The sequence below is a fragment of the Perca fluviatilis genome, chromosome 23 (genome assembly GCF_010015445.1).
Source record: "Perca fluviatilis chromosome 23, GENO_Pfluv_1.0, whole genome shotgun sequence".
Lineage (NCBI taxonomy): Eukaryota > Metazoa > Chordata > Actinopteri > Perciformes > Percidae > Perca > Perca fluviatilis.
The window spans coordinates 14204578-14220880 of record NC_053134.1 but is presented as its reverse complement, the minus strand read 5'-3'; the positions used below and the strand labels follow the sequence as shown (position 1 = coordinate 14220880).

Genomic DNA, 16303 nt, shown 5'->3' with positions numbered 1-16303 from the left:
AGGTCAATGGCCCTAATCTGGACATGGTTTTCTACCATGGTTTTCCTTAAACTCAGTAGTGAAGAACTACTCCAATCTTTACTTGAGTAAAAGTACCAGTACATGTAAAAAAACAAACAACATAACAGTCCTGCATTCAAAATCTTACTAAAAGTACAGAAGTAGGCTTTAATCAGCAAAATATAACTTTTTGTTTCAAAAAGTATATTAGGGCTGGGACTAACCATTATTAATCATCAATGAATCTGAAGATTATTTTCTGGACTAACCGATTTAAACATTTAGTCTATGAAATGACAAAGTAGTGGAAAACACCCATGAAAATGTCCCACAGCCCAGTTTCTAGAAAAAAACTTGATTTGTTCAAACCATCAGTCCAAAACTCCAAGATATTTCATTAACTATTAAATATTCTGGATGTTCATTGCTGGGTTAAAGCCTGACATCAGATGTCCCTCCCTCCTGTCCCTTTCAGCTATCTCTGCTATTTATTTAGCAAGGGCACCGTCGCTGCATCTGGGGTTGTGATTGGTTTTAAGAAGTACAAACAAGCCAGAGTGGGTTTTTTTCCCCTATCCCAAAATAGATAAGCGGTGTAGCCCGACCTTACTCCAGTGCTGACACAACACTGTAGAGCTAGGTCTAGCAATGCAAAAGTAACTAATAAATTATGAAGAAAAGCGTTAAATCCTCATTTGAGACATTAAAACCAGCAAATGCAAAAACACAACAAAAAGAAAGCAAGTGAAGTACACATGGCTCTAAATTGTACTTGAGTAAATGCAGTTAGATACATTCCACCACTTGCTTAAAGCTTGTTCTTTTCAAAACAGGTGGGATTTGTAGTTTTTTTTGTAGGCTCAGCATGGGCTCACCTCATGCACTGCCATTTATCCCTGTTGTCCTCAGGCAAATATGTTCCTGCTGTATTATATTATTAAAAAACATTTTATAAGCACTTAATGGTCACTGAGAGTGATTCTCTGATATACATGTCACACTGCTGCATTGTTCATTCAGTGACTCAAAAAGAGCTCCTTGTGCAAAACATCTGCAGAAAAGTACTGTAGCTAACATAACAATGCAGCAGTGAGGCGTTAAAATACATGTTTCCCTAATGTTCAATTATATTTTTGAGTTGAATCAACAGAACACAGGCCAATAACCGACACTGAAAACTGTCAGATCAAAAGTGTGGCAGCTGTGCCCTGTTAAGTTCAGATCAGGCAAATTAGTGTCTGACTTTTTGGGCCACCTAGGGGCAGTAGAATCAAGCCGTGAACACAACATGGCCACATCACCCTTCAGGTTGATAAGGCAAACATGTTAGCAAACTGCTGCCTATTTGCACATCCAGCTGACACGGAGCATCACAAGCATTCATTTGGAAGTTGCTTTTCTTGCCAAAAGTCAAATATTCACTTTCACTTTTTAGCTAGTTTTAAGTCTCCACCAACTTCTGAAGAAAACAAATCTGACTGAGCTGCTAAATGCTATTCTGCTATGTTGACATGCTAGTGGCTAACTGCGTCTGTCTGCCGTTTCCTGCTGGCCAGGTAAAGTACATTGAAGCTGCTGTTTCGCCTGCTGCAACCAAATATTACAGCATGAGAGCGGTGTGAGTAAACCCTTAACCGTAAACTAGCTCATAGTCTACCCAAACATTTCATTGGATTAAGGACATGTTTGTTCAAACTTTGAAACTGCAGCCTTGCAAATATTTCTACCTCCAGGGTGAAAACATCATCATCATTTAGTTTGGCTGGAATGAGATGGATGTTACTACAACACTGAATTTCTTGTTTTCCTTTTGTACAGCTTGTCTTCAGGTGAAGAGGACATGATGTTCCATGAAGACTGTTGGCTGTGACTGAACCTCAGAAGACCGAACACAGAGGTGAGCCTCACTATACTCTCACTGTCTTCTGTCAAGGATTAATAACAAAGATCCTTGAAATGACGGATGGTAGCCGAAAGTTTAGATCAGCCATTATAAAGTGTGAGCAGTATTCGATTTGTTCAGAATGACAAGACAAGTGATCCCTCAGTGTATTTATGGGGTTTCATAAGTAGTGTTCTGGTCATAGCTTCAAGGTTTCCATTCACTACTTATTAAACATGATCTACTGCAGAAGAAAGACTGAATGAAATGTTAAATCCTTCAAGATTTCAGTCCCACTTGATTTATATCGACAGCAAGTGTGGTAGTGTGTAACACTGTGTGATTTAACACTTTAAGCAGACACTTGGAAACACAACAGAAGAGCAGCTGGTGTATCTGCTTACAGACTCATGTTGTTTTAATAAAAGGGGTCAGTCAATAAAAGCGGCAGCCACAATCTAATTTCATGCTGCATACGGCGGATGTAGTTTTCAGCACAACAGCAGGACATAGATAACCTGATTACCTTGATGAGGAGTTGGAGGTTCACTGTGGCTGCTCCTTCTTTCATTACTCCCTGAAATATGTCAAACTGACCTGCTGGCAAAAAATGCAAAACAATGTCTTGTACACACATTTGTTATTAATGTTGGCGATGACAAACCCATTGCGTTACATTACCTTAAATGGCTATTGCTAAAAAATATATACAGAACACAAATAATGTCAATAACCGGGATTGATTTCTTGAAATGTGCAACTTTAATTCTAATAATACATTTACTATTTATTGTCTTTATCTGTACATTTGGAAAGTCTACAGTGTGAATGAAAAAAGGTCAGGATCTCAGAGAATAACGCTCAATACTTCAAAACTGTAATCCTCACCGAGGACTTAGCTGGACTGCTCTTTCTATGAATTTTAAAGTGGTTACACATGTAACCATCAGACAAGCTGCACATTTCACTTTCACTCCCCTGCCGCTGCATTGATCCCCAAGAGGAAACCCTGTAGTGCCCATACATTACAGTATGCAGTCAGATTTCTACACTGAGAGCTTCAGCAATGTAGAAGCAAAGTGACTTCTGCCTGCAGAGACTCACACTGCAGCAATAATGACTATTTCCTACAGTATATAACCTTTTACAGACAAAGTCTAAATTGAAAGCATAAAACAGAATGAGCATTACAGTTAAGTCTGAATCAACTAAACGACAATGTGGCTTTGAAAACTACAACATAAACTGCAATAGAAAGAAACCATTCACTTGATTAAATGTACATTAAAACACTCCATACCTCGCGTAAATGGTACTGTTTTTGAAAAATGTAAAACATGGAAAATGGTTAAGATTGCTAAGAAATATGATCTACTAATCAGGAGGTAATAGTTTAAGCAGAACTATTAGATCACATAGAACCACATAGATCAAGTATGGAAATTACTAATGTGTTTTAATGAAACCCCCCAAAAGAACCACTTTAAACTGGTGGCACAAAATGTACTTTCACCAATAAAAATGAGAAATGAAGAAAGCCCTAAACCATCTTTCTATTAAATATTTAAGTGCATTCCTTGTGCAGCAGAACTTTGTGAAAATGTCAATCTAAGTGAAAACAGAGTAAAAGCTTAGGCGTTAACAGCCACATTTCCTTGACTTTTTCTATTTTCAGCTCCAATCTTCTTTTTCAATTTCCTATTTTCTGTGGCCTAGTTTATATTCAGGGGGAAAACTGCAGCGCTGCAAAAACCCAAGGTGATTATTTTCACTTTCTGCTCGTAGCTACCTGTTGTAATGATGATGATATCCTGAGCTCAAGTTGTGCAACAATAATGCAGAGTTGTGTAGAATTCACCTTCCAATCTGTGTTAATGAGAAGCCTATAAATGCAATCACAGTGTGCATTTGGGCAGCAAATATATCTGCAGCTACAGAGGCACAATATAGCGGTATAGTGAGTTTCCAGCAGTGCACTGGGCCATCCACCCTGAGGTCCTTACTGTATACAGTAAAGGATGATGTGACTGCAATGGAATATCTGCATTACAGTGCATGAGCTTATATCCTGTGTTTTGTCCCAGGTTTAATGATGGTACCCTCAGCTCAGGTTGCATTGTATCAGCGCTGACCCTCGTGGCCTGAATTCTGGTGACACCTTCCAATCTGTGTTAATGAGCTAGCTCCACTCTGTCTACGGGTCACGGTGATATTTACAGAAACCGTTGTAGCGGCAGATATCCACGCCTCCCTGTGGCGCTCCCTCGACTCATTTGCATAGCTTTCAGACTTCCCTTTCTCGCTCTCCCTCTTTCACCGCTCTCGCTGTGCTCCTCCATGATCGACAGGCTCCTTCGCACTGCTCTTCAGTTTGTGTCGCACATGTTAATTAAAGCCTCTAATTAGCTTTCCCCACTAAAAGGCCGCATTAAATCAGAGTTGGAATGGCAAATGATTCCTGGCATTAGCATAATTGTGTTTTTGAAGTGTAAAGATTTGGGCATTAGGGATGCTAGCACACGTTTTTGTTTCAGTGATTTGTTGTGTTTTGGGCTCAGGGCCCAAGGGGCCACTGTAGGTTGGCTGTTTGGGTTTTGGGGCCCTAGGACCCTACAGGGGCCACACACTAATGAGGCTTGCTCCTCTCTGATGGAGCAGATACAGGAAAAACAAACCTGTGATGTGGTACCCTCAGGTGGTCCTGAGAGCCTGGCAGAGCGGAACAGGACGCTGTGTGTGTGTGTTGTGTGTTGTGTGTGTGTGTGTGGTTGTGTGTGGTTGTGTGTGGTTGTGTGTGTTGTGTGTGTGTGTGTCCTGCCTTTTTCCCAATGCATGCTGGGATTGGCTAAAGGCCCCAGTGACACTGAACAGGCAAATATAACAAATAGATTAATTGATGGAAAAGTTGACTACATGTAATGATCAATGTGCAAGACCGTGAAAACGATGTAATAAAAAAAAACTATGTATTTGGCTTTAAAATGGAATGTACAGGTGGTATAGCACTGAAGACAGACTTAAAAGCCGTATATGACTTTTTCACAGTAAAATATTATCATTTAGTTCTTACCTAGTCTGGATCAATGGAAGTACATTTCCAGGATAATTGCGTGACATCATGCGCCAGATGTCCATCGCCATCCGCTCTCTGTGTGTTGCGTTCTCAAACTCTGGTCACCTCAGGAAACAACAAACTTCGAGCTAGAAAGCTAAACGCAGAGATAGGTCTGGCAATGCAAGACTAATTCTTACCAATGTTGTAGTTGACTCCTACAGGACATAACAAAGCCTTGAGCTTCGCGTAAGACACTTCATTATTGACTATTCGGGTATGTGTACAGGATGATACAGTAGTCCAAAATTGCAGTCTCCAGATATGAATGTTCTGACAAGGGTGGCGCTCTTGTGTTGAGTAATCACATAGAGCTCTTCATGTGATTGTTGCATCTTTAAAATTATTCTGATAAGATAGGATTTCTTTTGTTTATAGAAAAAAATTAGACGATCCAGGTGGAAATTGGTTTGTTCCATTTCATTTTTGTTTGATTTATGTGGAAGGGGGAATTGATGTGAACCAAGGTTATAATCGTTAACGAAAACAAAACGAAATAACGAAAACTAGGTAGGACAAAACATTGTCGTTAACTGAAATAAAACAAGGCAAAACTGTTTGCAAAACTAACTAAAATAAAATAAACAAAAGTAAATGTCCTTAGTTTTCGTCTTTGTCAATGTCTTTCATAGCGCAAATAACGTTATATCTTTCAGAGTTGACATTTCCGACCATAGACTTATGTGTGTCAGATAAAAGCAAGTGCCTTACAGTGGAAGGTGGTAAAATATGTGGACAATTTATTAAACGGAAAAATCTTACGAATTTTAAAGTACATTTGCGAAGCAAGATAAACAAGGTAAAGGAGAACGCAAAGCCCCCTTTCCCCAAAACAGAAGCTAACCCCGGTACAGGGCATGGATGTATGGGTACAGGACCAGGCAGCATGACGGAGACACCCGTAGGACAGAGAACACTACAGGAGGGCTTTCACCGGTGAGTCGACCCGATAGCTGCTGGTTAGTAAATACGCAGGAACACCAAAAGCGGGAGGAAGCGTGGGTTAATATGTGTATTGATACTGGGATGTCTACACAACTGTGTGAGTCGATTGACTTCAAAAAGTTCGCCACTTTACTCGAACCAAAGTTCAAAACACCTGTTCATGTACGTCTTCTTTAGTCTATTGGCTATTTAGGTTTTTTCCTGGCACACGTCACTTACACATTTTTCTCTTACTGCAGCATCTTGTGTAGACTGTTTACATATTTGTACTCATCAAATGTACATTTTATGTACTTGTGTTATGTTGAATACATTGTGAATACATATTTCTAAATTTGTATGTTTTTGTTGAGTTATTATTACACAGTACTTTTTCTGACCTTTTTGAATCTTGCCCCTGACAAATAACCCATATTACAAAAGTCTAAAACTAATAAAAACTAAACTAAAACTAAGCATTTTCTAAAAAGAAAAATTAAACTAAACTTGCAAACCCGCTTTAAAAACTAATTAAAACTAAACTGGATTTGAAAACAAAGTCAAAACATAATAAAAATTTATGAAAAATGCTAAACTATAATAACCTTGGTGTGAACCTCAGTGTCTTTTTTTTCAGACAGTCAATTTTCCAATTCAACCCATGGGCGCTTTAAATTACATTTAATAAAAACATTTGATTCTAAAAGAACAAGTATGATGCGTTATTAGCTACTTTTACCCATAACACCCTTCTCTGCATAGACCCACAAAGATGTTTGTGTGTGAACGATAATTCCAGCCTAAATAACCTTACATGTTTCTATCAGCATTAATGAGACATATTGAGACGTTTCCATCCAGGTAGAATGATTATTTCAGAATCTATCTCCATGTTAGTGTTTGCGAACACACAGACACTCGCCCCGGGTCATGTCCTGATTAGTCTCGCTTTGCCAGACCCTCCTACAAAGCACGCTGAAGGAGGGTCTGGCTACTCCACATAGCATTTGGGGATGGGATGAAAACTTGCTCTGGTTTAATGGCATTTATTTAAACCAATCCGAATTGTCATGGACGGTGCTAAGCTCCACACAGAGCAGCTGCAAAATAGTCGTGCGAGAGAAAACTCAGATCAGACACATAGTCTAGCTAGCTGTCTCAATTTACCCTGCAGAGATCTGAGGAGCAGTCAACAATAATCCTCATAAATCCACCGAATTTAAAATTCCAACACAAAGAAAGCGGAAGAAAACGCAAAATACATTCATCTGGCGGAATTTCCTGAAGAATCCCAGAAGTGTAATGTCATGGATATAGACTATGTCCTGATATATCTGGATTTACTAGTGATTAGTGCTGGGCACATCCTCAGCCAGCAAACTTCACTGAAGCTGTCTCCATCCCATGAACCGTGCCTCGGGCCAGACATGATGTACTTTTCAGGAACTTCCTCTGGGCAAACTCACTCGCTGACTACTGTGGCTAAATTATTCAGGGTGAGTCGACCCAAAGGCACATTGGTAGAACAGTGACAGTTTGGGGGTTGTGTGATAGCCCAGAGTGTTGTCATATGAGTTATTATTGAAACAGCCAGATATATACCACAATACTGCAGATTCCAACTCCAGCCTTCAATCTGCTCCAGGCATGAAAACCCATTAAGATGCATTGGAGGAAGCGGAGTTGAAGATATGATGTAAGGAGGAAGAGGCTGCAAACTGAATTATCTCCACTTCTACATGAGGTTACTTTTAATTTGATGAATTCTAATTAAATGATTTTTGTCAGCAGCTTAATCGTTTCTGTTTCTTTGAAAGACTACAGTTGATTACATACTGAGGACATACTGCCATGTTCCTAAGGAGACACGTGGTATTATGCGGAATGATTTTTTTAATGGCACAAAATCACAGCAATGTGTGCTTTTAGAGAGGAAGTGAGAGGCTTAGGTGCACAGGGTTAGCAAGAAAACACAAAAGAAAGAGAGAAAGCAAAAGAGGAGGAGGAGGGAGAGAAACAAACAAACAACTGACAGAAAGTGGGAGAAATATGGAGACGGCAAGCAGCGCCAGACTCTGTTTGGAAGTCTAACATTCATTATGTCTGTTTCACTGGTGCTGGTAGTCAAAACGCAGTAGGAGATCTCAGCCAGGCAGCACAGAAACCAAGGGCGCTGCCAGAGGCTTGATTTACACAACAAAAAGAAATTTCACCCTATGTGACCAGGACAGGACTATTGTTCTCATTTGTCGAAGTTTTGCCAAGTTTATGTAACTGCTGCAGCCAAAGGTAAATATTCCTGTAGCAGGAGCTGTGATTGCTGGCCGTCGTACATATACCTGCGCTCGTTCCATCTGTGGTGATTAGAGATCCAACTTGTGATGTGAGCAGGTGTCAAGTTATGAACTTAACTAAAGTTGCAGTGAGAAGCCGAGGGTTGACGTATTTCTAGTAGTAGCAGAAGTGTTGCTTGGCGTTGCGAAAAAGCAGAAAACCACGGCAAGTTCAACTGAATAATTGCTTTTATAAACCGTAATATACCACTTTGTAATGAAAGACAGAACAGCAGCACACAGCTGGCAAAGCACACGCTATGTAATTACAATATTTGTGGTTTGAATGCTTTTTTTGGCTTCAACAAGTATGTTGATACAGTACTGCCAAAGCAGGTTGTACAAAAATTGACTACATATTAGGCTTTTCAACCAATAGACACAACCATTGTTAGAAAATATACTAGCAAAGTATCATTTTAGATTTTCATTTTGAAAAATGCGTTGCTCAACAGACAAGCTCAGAGTTTTACAAGAAAACAATGCTTATGTTAAAGCTATGTCAGTAGACCTGATTTTAAATCATAAAAAGGCTGATGGGGAATGCCATTGCAATTCATCCAATAGTTAGCATGGTATTTCACTTAAAACCACAGATGTCAACCTGCTGGTAGCACAAGGAAAAGTCACCGAAGTCACATGGATTCTTCCTCTGGGGGCCATGAATGTCTTTACAAAATTTCAAACATTGTGTTGAGATATTTGAGTCTGGATCAAAGTGGTCGGCCGACCAACTGACAGACCGATATTGCCATCCGTAAAGCCATGCCACAAGCATGGCTAAAAAATAATGCTGATTTTTGCTTCTGAAAAGTCAAAAGTAATAGATAGAAAATAAATGCATGATGCTATAAGGATACATTATCATATTCTGCTGTTCTTCTCTGACAGACAGGTAAAGCATGAGTGTTACACTGTGTTTTAACATCAGATCATTAGACTTTAAATGAACCATGGTGTGCTTACAGGTGTGCGTTTATTAGCCGTTTTACAGCAGTTCGGAAAGTGACTCAGCAATCCAGAACTGAGGACAGACTCAATCTGTCCAGTAACCAGAGTAAAAAGTCTGAGCCTGCTCTATTTTTTGGGCTTTTGGGAGAAATTGAACCTATTTCACAAAAGAAAAAACTCATAAGCTGAAGTTCACCATATAGGCCATTTGTGATGATAAATTATCATTTTATCAAGGACTACTAGCCTTTACAGGTGCTCTCATTTATTTTGTTTTAATAATGTTTAAATAATTAAATTGAGCGAATGAGGCATATTTTTCAATTCAACAGAAGTTCTGATTGTACAGTCCTAAAATATTTGTGTGTGTGTGTGTGTGTGTGTGTGTGTGTGTGTGTGTGTGTGTGTGTGTGTGTGTGTGTGTGTGTGTGTGTGTGTGTGTGTGTGTGTGTGTGTGTGTGTGTGTGTGTGTGTGTGTGTGTGTCTCAAAGAGCCAGTGAGGGGCAAGCTCGATGGAAAGAAGCCAATGACAGGAGCAAAAATAAACAGATATTTCCATTTAAAAAATTCCTGGGACCTCATTTAAGATAGGGAGGGGGACGTGGGGGCTCCAAATATCACGACAAAAATGTGACAGGTAAACACACGCACACACAGCGCCAAACGCGCACCCTCTGCAGCCCTGATTGAGTGTAAGTGTCTGCCTCGGCGGTCAAGGTCAGCTGATAATAGGAGAGATTGAGGACAGGGGGTGGGGGTCGGCAGCAGTCTCAGGTAATGAGATTTACGACCCTGAGCTCTCACTGCACACCCCCCACTACTACCCCTCTCGCCCGACATGATTTATAGATCTAATAGACGTCAGTGCTCCTGCCTAAGAGAGAGGCTTTAAATTATCACTGAGGGAAATTCGTCGGTTTTATCCAGGGCAAGAATCCAGAGACATGTTTACCAAGATGTCCCTGTGTGTACACATCAGTATGGGTGTGTGTTTGCATTAGAAATAGATATTCAGATTATTAACAATATGTCCCCAGTGTTGGGGAAAGTTACTTTTTAAAAGTAATGATATCAAATAATTTAATTAAAAAAAAAATTCTGTTAAGTCCCTATCTATTGCCGAATGAGGTAACATAATGGTAATTGAGCCTATGGCCCACTTAAACAGATATTAGGAGTAGGAGAGTGAATATTGGACTTAGATTCATGAGGTGGTCAAAAACACAACTCCAAATAAATGCTGAAGTTGCTCCCTATCTGCTGGATGTTTAATTAGGCAATTGTTAACGAAAACGTTTGCCTATAATTTTTGTTTTGTTTGCAGGTTGTTCTGCTTCCCCCAAATGGCAGGTTTACCAACACAAAACTGCTCTCAGTCTCACCAGTGCCACTTTGGGAGTAACAAATATATAACATTTTTAAAAAGTAACAAGTGGTTGTAATCCTGTGCTGCCAACTGTGCTGGACCATAGCCAAGATTTTAGAAATAGTATGGTCAAATTCTCCCAAAAGAACCCATTCAGTATAAAAAAAAAAAGTTTGACTACCAACCAAACTCAGCTATCTCACACAGTCGAGCAGTTGAGGGTTCCTTGTGCGTCTGTACAGACGCTGAGCGCCACTGACCAAGCTGCCGTATATGACGAGTTGGGAGTGAGAACGCGTTGTCTGATTCCAACTGTGTAATTCTGGTGGAGATTCCTAAATTCTACATTAGTTTTGCACCTAAAAACAGTCAAATTATGTTTAAAATTTTTTTTTAAATGAACCTTAAAAATCCATAACATATAATATCTGTATCCTATGTCATTATACACAATAAAATGGATATCACAGAGTACATGACTCCTCAGTGGTAGCTACAGCCCTGCCAATGTGGTGTTTGCTTATTGCTTTAAAATCCAAAGCTAGATCTGTCATGATCCTGGGTTTTGTTATGCCGACCTGACACCAAATTACTTTTTAAGTGGTTCCACTGTTGCAGATTTGCAGTATTGCCAATATCGGAATTAAATCATGAGAGTCTTGCTAAAGTTGGGAAGCGCTCCCATCGTCAATCGTTTGGTGTGAGGTGGTCATAAAACTCAGTCCGAGTCAGTCTTTTTCCCATCTTGACGTTCCGACAAAATCAAACGTTTATGATATTATCGTAGGTTTTATGATATTATCGTAGATTTTATGATAGTCTTTAACGTTAGATGTGAGATGATTGTCTTTAGATGTGAGATGGTGTCAGACTTTACTCTTTTCAAAGTCTTCTAGTGTGAGGTAGGCTTTAGTTTCCTGTTTTATTTATGTCTTGTTTGTCTACCTGCCTTGTGTGTTTTCCCGCCTTTGATTGTCTGCCCCGCCCTGATGTGTTCCTCGTCAGCCCTAATGTCACCTGTCCCTCGTTACCACCTGTATGTGTTCTCTTGTTCAGTGTCGGATTGTCTGCTTTTCTTTCTGGCTGACTCCCAGTGTTATTTGTCTTAGTGTTTACTTCTCCAGTGTTTGGAGGACACATCACAGGTTCTGTTTCAATTCTACCAACAAACATCTCTCCATGTTCTGATGTTATCTGAAATAAATACTGAACAAAGTCTCTCATGATAAAACATGTGTTTGCTAAATGTAACGAATGTGAGGAAAACTGAAGCAATTGCATTTCAATTCAGAAATGTAACTAAAAACAAAATCCGGTGGATGGAAACATGGCTATAGAGGACGATTAGCTGCCACACAGAAGTAATGGGATTACTCTAACATGCCACCCTCCACGCCGTTCTGCTCAGTGTGCTAACACTCTAGACAATATGACATTCAACTGAAATAACACACAAACAATGCCATTGTTCCAGGGCGCTGCACAAGCCAGCCGAGGCACAGCGGCAGTAAGGATGGAAGCCATTGAACTTACTGCTCATTACCAGTACAACCTCTCCTAGAGCAGCAAAACAGAATTCAGTGTCTGTTCAGCTCTGTTTACTGACGCTTCTGCTAAAAAAAACAACAGCAATATGGTGACAGCCAGATTGCTTCCCAATAGTAGTGCTAATATTTGTACTAGGCCTGTTGTACGTGCTGAAAAAGATGCTAGATTGGATTTTGAGCACAAGCTTACACCCCCTTCAGTTGTTTGTTCTTATGCAGTCTCCCATCTCAGTGTATTTTGAGAATTAAACCAATAAGCCCCCCCACTAAGCCCAGCCCAGCAGTTATTGATGTGCTGCCTTTTTATTGTCTGGAAGCTTATTCTGTTCATATTCACTGTGTCTGCCTTTGTGCTAAGAAGCAGTTACTTTGAACAGACTGACACTGAAGGGCTCCGAGACACGGGTGCAGCTGTGCAAATTTGAGGCAAAAAATATGTTGTAGAAATCACATTAATGCTCTGTCTGTTTAGTACTCAAACATTATCTTGAATTCTTCGATTGCTTTAAAACTTTGCAAAGTAATATTTCACAAGGAAACACATTTGAGGTGTATTTTTCAGATTGAAAAACTTACACACACCTTGCAACCGGTCACTAACAAAAGTTTCAAGCTATAGGGACTCAAAACCAATCTGAAAGGGCATTTATACAACCATATTTCAGCTTCTTCTTACCTCTTCTCTACACCTTATAATGGTCAGCTGTGAGCATTTGACCAACACTTGTATTTACATCTTCTCCATAAATTTATAAAACACTCTTCTCTTTCTTTCATGTGTGGTATGGAATATTTGCAGCTCATTTGAATGAAAGAGAAATATCTCATTTTAAAATAATGTACTGTATATTACTATCAGTCTGAATATGAGTAGATTTTTTTTTTTAAACTAGCAGTAGCAGGACAGAAAATCCTTACTATACTGATCTTAAACGCCTCTTTGTTTGTTTTCAGCAGCAGAGTAGGCTAGGTTTATATGGAATTTCTATTTTGTGTGACTATTAATTCAAACATTGTAAAAAAACAAAAAAACATTGCTTTAGTCTTACCGTACATGCAGACAGTCAAACTGCAGGTGAAATAAACAACCACTGACTTTCATCTTCATTTGAAAAATATCACACTGCTTTGAACTGCTTTGCTGCTTGTGGCTGGAAAAAGAAGTATGTCCTGTTGCGTTGTGGCGATACAACAGGCCTAATCTTATATAAAAGACCATGTTGTGTTTGAAATGTTAAATTCAAGGTGCCCTAGGGGGGCAAAAATCTTAAGACGCTTATGTAAATGCAATATCTACTGGTTTAGGCCCAACCTTTGCTGCTTCCTCTCTCTTCCCGCATTTCCTGTCACCTTTGTACTGTACGGTCATCTCTCTCAATAAAGAAAATTTAAGTGAAAGTTGGGGTTTCCTGGTGGCTTTAGATGCTGACCATGTGTGCAATGTCCCTGGTTTGATTCCAACAAGAGGCCTTTTGTTGCGTGCTATCCATCTTCTCTTAGTTCTTGTCACCTCTATCCATCTAAATGAAGGCAAAATGCCTTTTTAAAAAAAGACAAATTATGAAAGTCAGTTGCTTGAAGAAACACATTTTTGTTGAACCCTATTTTCCATTAGCAATCTTGTTTAACACACATTTTACTGTGGCTCCTGTTTCACTGACTTTCATTCACTATTTAAAATTTAGTTTACACGTTAAGAGTTACAGATTCATTAGAGAGGGTTCAGAAAAAGAAATCCCCCTACACACTAACATTTCTAGGAAACTGCCCTGAGATTAGTTGAATGGTATTTGTACTTTATTACAAAGATGAAAGAGAGCAGAACTAACAACAAAAAAGTTTTACTTTTAAGACTTTGCATTTACAGAGTAGACAGCGACTCCTCAGTAAGCTGAGTCACCTGATGCTGCTTCCCCCTGTAACGTATTGTATCATCTCTCCCATCTCATTTTATCTCATCACATCCAGTGTCTCTGTGTGGGAGTATGCCGGTGCTCAAGCCCAAAGGGAAGTTTGTCACTTTGATAACAGGTGGGATAAGAAGTGCAGTCAGGCTAAGACACAAAACGCCTACCAAACCACAAAGTATTAAAAAGAATTAAACAAAACTCTCCTTAATTTCTTCCGAGATTTTCAATAACAACCTTATTTAAAGCAGTCACACACACAGAAAGGGTTTGAATGCTCGTATTCATTTTGTTTATTTGTTCGCTGCTCCGCTCTTTTCAGCTGAGGTGACATTCTCGGCTGCGAGGACAATAAATAGTGATGTTCAAGTGCCTCCACAATTTTCAGCTCAATAGAGAAAATGCACTGTTCATTTCTCTGTGGTGTCTCCACTGCTTTATTATTTTTTTTTTCTTTCCGTTTGTACCTCTATTGGTGACAACAGTCTCCTGAGCTCCACACAGAGTGAAGTAATCAACATGCAGTCTTGAAGGGAGAAAAATATATAAGACTTTAAGGTAATGCAGAGGACAGCTTTCTATTCTGGCTTGACAATACAGTATAATACTGCTGTCTGCATTTTCTGACCATTTTATTTCAGCCAATCTTCAAATGTACGTTTCTATGAGACTAAATCTTTTGTAAATGTGACACCGATTTCCTCTATTACATGCCAGAATTTCACTTTTGATACACTGACTAAAAATAAACAGATTAATAAGACACACTCACGGCCAGCCACTTTCAACACATGCATTCTAAACAAGTACAGTAGCAGCACTTCAATGCTAAACCATTACAGCTTTGTTTCAACACAGAGGAGGGCGAGTGTTGCCAGAGAGAGCTTAAAATGGCTGCTGAAAGTCAGAATACTGGAGCTGTACCAAGCCCAGCAGACGGTGGACAGGCTTGCGGTTGGATGGCTGGGTTCGAAGGCAGCAGCTTGTTAGGGTGGAAATGGATTAGCGAGAGGCACAATGGGAGTCTTAGGCGTGTCTGCCGTGGTTGTGTTAAAGCTCTGCCTACGTTGCCTGGGCTGCTAGACTCATTTATGCCCAGCGGTGCATGCAGCAGCCAACTCACACACAGGGCTTTTCTAATTGCCATGGTTTCTTCTGTGCAGTGACAGCCTTGATTCGGTATCCGTCAAAGCCATGAATTACCTGCAGCGACGCACAATTGTTGTGTTTGTCATATGCAGCTGGTAGTGGAATGATTCTTCTAACACTTTTTTGTTACATTGTAGGAGACAATGTAGTAAGTTTTACAGTAGGACGGAGAATTTCTGAACAGTGAGCAGCTTCCTCTCACCTGCAGAAAACGCATCTGAAATGAAAACAGTGCCTTAGAACCCACCGAAACTCATCAACAAGTTACATCTAGCCAGTATCTATACCTTATACACTTTGGCCAAGTCATCACTCTATCACAGAATTGACATATATAGACAAGCCATAGGCCTTTTTTTTAGAGGCAGAAAATACATTTTGACATGTCCAGGAGGAAAAGCGCTGACTGGATTCAATTTAGCGCTTGAATAGAACAGAGTGACCGTTAATGTTATTAACACCTGTGCTTTATCTACTATGACAAGTCAAAATGGCAGACATTTTGTAGAAAAAGGCCCATTCACACCTTCATTCACACCTATAAGCAGTTAACCTAATCAGCATGTCTTTGGACTGTGGGAGAAAACCAGGAGCACCAGGAGGAAACCTAGTAGGCAAACTCTACACAGAAAGTTAATCAAAAGAAAATTTTAAGAGAAACTGAATGACAGGTGAACTCTGGGAAGTGCAGTGAAAAGACACCACAACAAAGATATTGCAACAAAGCAAAACGCTGGATGCTGCCGAGCTTAATGGTCCCAAAAATACACACCAGTAACATTTTCTAATGCCAGCGAATGTATTTCAGACTTCCATTGTTGTCCAAAAACACATCAAGTCACACTGACTACGTTTGCTTGCTGAAAATATTCGGGGTTTTGCACTTGTTCTGAAAAAGACAATATTATTCTACTGAGCTGTTCACATGGCTAATGAAAATGAATATACCACTAATATTCCCGTTTCCATGCAGCCGTGCAACGTAGCTGTCCGGACTTATTGGACCGTGCGAACACAGCCTCCCTCTTTCATTCCTTTAACCACCTTCTTGAACAGGTCGGCATTGCGAAATTTGCGCATATGCAAAAGCCTGTTAATATCAAAGTCTTTCATAATGTTTAAATGTAGGTGC

At 39.8% G+C, this 16303-nt stretch overlaps 1 long non-coding RNA gene across 1 annotated transcript in view; it reads left to right on the top strand.

Annotated features, from left to right (window-relative positions):
* The first annotated feature begins 1282 nt into the window (after positions 1-1282).
* LOC120553016 overlaps positions 1283-16303 on the top strand; it is a 40854-nt gene continuing 25833 nt past the window's right edge. The window contains exons 1-2 of the long non-coding RNA XR_005638083.1: positions 1283-1556; positions 1819-1897. This is a non-coding gene — a long non-coding RNA (uncharacterized LOC120553016). The remainder of the gene's footprint in view (positions 1557-1818; positions 1898-16303) is intronic.